This window comes from Oxyura jamaicensis, unplaced genomic scaffold (assembly GCF_011077185.1).
Source record: "Oxyura jamaicensis isolate SHBP4307 breed ruddy duck unplaced genomic scaffold, BPBGC_Ojam_1.0 oxyUn_random_OJ71657, whole genome shotgun sequence".
Classification (NCBI taxonomy): Eukaryota; Metazoa; Chordata; class Aves; order Anseriformes; family Anatidae; genus Oxyura; species Oxyura jamaicensis.
In genome coordinates, this window is record NW_023310630.1 from 1 (window position 1) to 5,198 (window position 5,198).

At 48.7% G+C, this 5,198-nt stretch overlaps 1 long non-coding RNA gene across 1 annotated transcript; it reads right to left on the minus strand.

Moving 5' to 3' along the window:
* Positions 1 to 5,198, minus strand: LOC118159693. The gene is made up of 3 exons (XR_004747207.1): positions 5,139 to 5,198; positions 2,662 to 2,760; positions 1 to 83 (listed from the first exon to the last, which is right to left on the minus strand). It is a non-coding gene; the product is annotated as an uncharacterized LOC118159693 (long non-coding RNA).

Consider the following 5,198-nt stretch of genomic DNA (forward strand, 5'->3'; position numbering starts at 1 on the left):
ACGTACTCCCCAATGCGATCCGCAGCCTCAGGAGAGAGCTCCTTCTCTCCTACCATCTCATTCTTCACATCTTCCCAGGGCACCTGTGAGGGGTGAGAAGAACATGAGCCACCGCCCCAGGGATATAGTCTCTCCTGAGGAATGTCTCTGGTAATACTGCCCCATACAAGCGAAGAGACATCAGCCCTCACACATCTTTACACTGCAGAACTCCATCAGGATGGTTAAAAGGTGCATGAGAAGAGCAGCAAATCAAATGCTCTTGGGGCATGCCTCTAACTACACTTCTTGTACCTCTGCATAGTCCCTTTGTATCCTAACCCTGCAGCCACCAAAGCTGCCCAAAATCCTGACAGCCCCAGGAGAAATGTTTTTGTTTAGATATCTGGCCAGAATTAGACATTTGTACTGAGTCTGAGCGATGTTTTGCTGCTGTGGTTTCCATGGTTAGGTACAATCATATACACCAGTTAAGGAAGCGTTGCAGGCCATGCCCACCACTGGGAAGTTGTGAGGAGATGGCTGGATGATACAGGAGCCCAATGTAAGCAGGATAAACAACAGCTTTCCCACCAAGCAAGGGGGTCAAAGAAACAGAGCCATGGTAGCATCCAGCTGCACTAAGTTAAAACACAGCCTTTCAGTACAATAAAAAGGAAATTATGCCATCCCAGAAAAGCCCAGTCCTCCCTTCCTGCTGCTCTTCCATGCATACACAGCCCCCAAAACTACACTTCGGTCATGCCTCTGCAGTACATCTCACTGCTAACAGCACTTTGACTACAGCCTCCTCTACCTGGTTTCAAATCAATCATTAGATAAGGCTTCCAAAGGATTTGTTCATCCTTGAGCAAAGCAATGTGAACGTACAAGATGAGACACCAGGTCACTGTTTAACAGGATTGCACAGGAAGGCTATAAGCACTCCTTTAAGCAATCAGCCCACAAACTGTGTCCCACATGTCCCTGATGACACTGAAATTCCCCTTGAAATTCTGACTGGGATCCCAAGCCAAGAAAACTGAGTCTATAGATGGCACTTCATTTTAAGGTTCCTCTTCGTTAGCTTTTAGTGGAGGACTGTACACACATTTATAGACCGATCTGTCCAGCATTCTTGTACCTGACCAGGGCCTATAGTGATGACGATTGGCTGCAGATAAAGAGTTCTTCCTACGCTGGCACCTTTCCCTCCTCCCAGAAGTCCACATAAGGGCCTGAATCCCTTAGAGACCAACACAACAGTCAGTGCTTTTGAGGCAGCTTGGTGAGCACAAACCTACAGGTTGTACCTACTGCCTGCCTTGTCCCTTACAGGAACAGCTGTACAAAGAGAGGGCTGTTCTGCATCACGCCAAACTGGAGTAAGATAGAGCTGTCCACATACAGCACGTTCAAAAAAACCAAATCCATCCTACAAGTCCAAACCAGTACAAGTGTGAACGAAGTGCCCAGTAGATGTGGGATGAGCTACTACAGTCTCACAGCACTGGCAAGAGAGATTATGGCACTGAGCAACGTTCTCCTTGTGACTGTGTGCACCCTGCTAGGATGCTGTGCGTTCCTGGCCAACCCTGGAGCCCTGTTCCTAGCAATAACCTTCTTACACTGATGATAGCAACAGATGAGTGTGAAGACATGCTGTGGGGACACATACAATACAGAGCAGTACCAAACTGACCACACTTGCCCTGCGCAGGAGGCAGGAAAAGTGCTGCTGGTGTTATTTTACAGCTCTGTGTTTCTAGTTTCCCATTCCTTCTCACTCCAAGCACTTTCCTCTACCTCAGATCTCTACCTCCAGGTGAACATGGAAACCTCACCCACACAGGTCCGCCTCACTTCCCTTTGCTGAATCTCTGATGCAGCTACTTGGGATTATCTCCTGAGGGTCCTCAAAACATCTGGAGACGCATGCTGTGCAGTGACACCCTGCTCATGCACAGCACGGCCAGCAGTGTGTGTGTGATGCAGGCTCTGTGCTCTCAGCAGGGATGCTAGACATCACGTTACCAACCAAGAACAGCACAAGCTTGCAGGTAGCACAATGAAACAACTGGACAACAAGACAACTTCAGCAGCATTGCCACCTAGGGTGTCCATTTGCCTTGTCACCTGTAAGCTCACTGCCTTATACATCCACCACTTATGATTGCAATTCTCTACTCCTGAGAGCAGCAGAGATTTTCCCTTTATGTCATTTTATTTTTTTTGCCTTGCTACTGAGATGTGAAATTTTAGCAAAGGTTCCAGGAAACAACTGTGATTCCTCACTCACACTACCAGAACTGAACCTGCTGCATTTGAAAAGTCTTTTGAATGCCCTGGACTAGTCTAGGGGCAGGTTTTCATGACCTAGATTCATAAGCAGTAGCAGCTTAAGAAAGCTAAAATTTGGGATGTTGAACCTCCCATATGAAGAGCTATTTTCCCTCCCTTCTTTTCCATTTCTCAGGACCCTGTGGGATGCTAGAGGAAGAAGTGCAGAATCCAGTTTCGCTATGTGACTGACATGCCTGGTGTGCCTCCCTTCCCTCTCAATGCACAGGGTGAAGGCGCTCACGTGGGTAACTTGATGTTTATCAGCACTTTCCAGACAGTTCTCATAGACCTGGACAGAGACTCACAGGAACTCCAGAAGCCCAGAGCTCCAGTCCATACCTTATCCAGTTTGTCAACACTGGAGCAGATTGTTCGGAACTTGCTGTCCGGGACACCACAAACTGCAAACATCCCATCAAGGATGCGCCGATCGTTGACCTGGGAGAGAAGGAAAAAGTCATTTACTATGAGCTCAAGCTGATGCTTCAGATCAGTTTCTCTCCTCTCTAGTTTTAAGCACAAATGAGAGAATCTAGCAGTCACCCTAACCGCATGGGAAACATGGGCCCCAGACGCTCTGGTGTTCTGATGTGCAAGCTATTTCCCATTGCAAATCTGTGGTGAAAAAAAAAAAGACAGCTATCTGCATTTTCAAAAGCCTCTGCCAACATGCCTCTCTAGACACTCAAGAAGCCACAGTCAGAAGGGGGTAAAATTTTGTTATAGATTAGGAACTGACAGAGGGAAGGAGAGAAATTGAGCCTGGCAAGAACATGGTGAGCCAGACTCAGCTAGAATGGCAAAGAGGATGGTGGAAGAACCATAGTACAGTCCACCTGAAATAAGCACGCCTAGAGGGAGGCTGCCATTTTTTTTTTCTTTCTCTCACTTTACAGTTTCTGGGTAATTTCTGTCTCTTCCCCTTTCCTGGGGAGCTAAGCTGCCTCTCACCCCAAGAGCAGGCCAGCCTGCACAACTGGGTCCTTCCAAGCCTGGGGAGAGCCACTGCACTCTCCTTCCAGAGCCACAGACACCAACAATCAACAAGAGGAAAACCAATGGCACTGTAGTGAGCTGACTTCGGCTGGCCACCAGGTGCCCGCCAAGCTGCTCTCACTGTCCCCGCTCCACAGGACAGTGGGGAGAAAATAAGATGGAAAAGCTTGTGGGTTGAGACAAAAGGTCGAGACAATTACTGTCAAGGGCAAAGCAGGCATTTCTTGGGGAAGGTTAATGTAATTTATTCCCAGTTAAAAACTGAACATGATAGAGGGGAACAAAAACAAAACTAGAACCACCTTTCTTCCACCCCTCCTTCTTCCCAGGCTCAGCTTCACTCCTTACTTTTCTACCTCCCACCACCACCCCCATGAGCAGCACACAGGGATAGAGAATGGGGGTTGTGATCAGTCCGTAACACTTCGTCTCTTCCCACACGTGGGCTTCCCACAGTTCTTCAGAACAGACTGCTCTAGCATGGGCCTCCCGCAGGGCCACAGTTCCTGCCAGACATCCCGCTCTGGTGCAGGCTCGTCTCCACAGGCTGCATCTTCCTCCTTCAGCACATCTCCACATCTCTTCTTGTAGCACCCTTTCTACCAAAACGTTGCCACATTAAACCAATACCTATGAATCATCTCACATGTGGATACATAAAAACAGCTCGGGAACAGACCGCAGACTGAGGAGATGAATTTAGTGTTACACTGCACTCTCAGTACAAGAACAAAGGGACATCTGGTTATGTTAAAACCTTACTAGGGGATTTTCTTTTCTTTTACTTCTTTTGATAGTGAAGTCAATTCCATGGTTTAATTACGTTCTGTAAGAGAAGGTAATTGAGGCCAAAGGCTTAGCTGAATTCAAAATTCCATGGGTAGTGAGAGCATCTACAGTTAAATTAGACAGAAACAAAGACTGCTCAGGAGGTTGTAACCCTCCAGCATTGGTATCAACCCTCATAGAAGTCACGGAGCTCTCTCCACCACAGGCAGGTTATTCTGCTGTTCCCCATTGCAGATGCCTGCTCGTCCTCAAATAGATTTGCTCATACCACTGGCTAAACACAAACTAACTGGACTTGATCTGGAGAGGCAGCTCCTATGCACAGTGCTTCAGCTCATCCCGGACTGGTTCAGGGGCGGGTACCCCAGGGAGTGCAGCACCCAGCCCACACCACTCACCTCCCCTGCACAGCCCAGCCACACCACGACTCTGGGGCCTTTGCAGACATCCCACCAACCTCCTGCACATCAGACCCTCCTACCCACTACTCTCCTACACCCTTCCCATCCTGTCTGAACCGCACATCCAGCACCATCTGAAGACACACCAAGGTAGCAGAGGTGTTCTGAAGTGCGCTACGAGCTCAGCCCTGGAAAGGAGTCGGTGGGAAGGCAAGAGTTTGCAAACTACACAGTGCACGCACACTAAGGGGCATTAATAGCTGGGACAAGTGCAGGAGTCCTGGGCCAGAGCCTGTATTTCACTGCAGGCAGTGAACGTGACAGTCATCTTGTTACTTTGCTGCTGGGCGTTTTGTAGGGGACCGTGGTTGATGAGAAAGAACTCTGCCAACTATGGCCTCAGGAAACCTACCTGAATTCCCATCTGTAGGTGACCCTGAGATGAACTCCAGCCCTTTAGTACAGACACCATGAGAAGGCAGAGAGGCAAGATGATGACTGCATCTGAACCACACGCCTCAGCGTGCATTAGAGTAGAAACAGGTGCTGTTGTGTAAAACCACGAACAGGAGCCACTGCTTCCTACTGTGGCACAAAGAAACCTGTCTGAGGACCCAGCTCTGGCCTCACCTTAATGACAAAATCCCCAAGCTGCAGGTCACTCAGGATCTCGTGCACTATCTTCAGGCA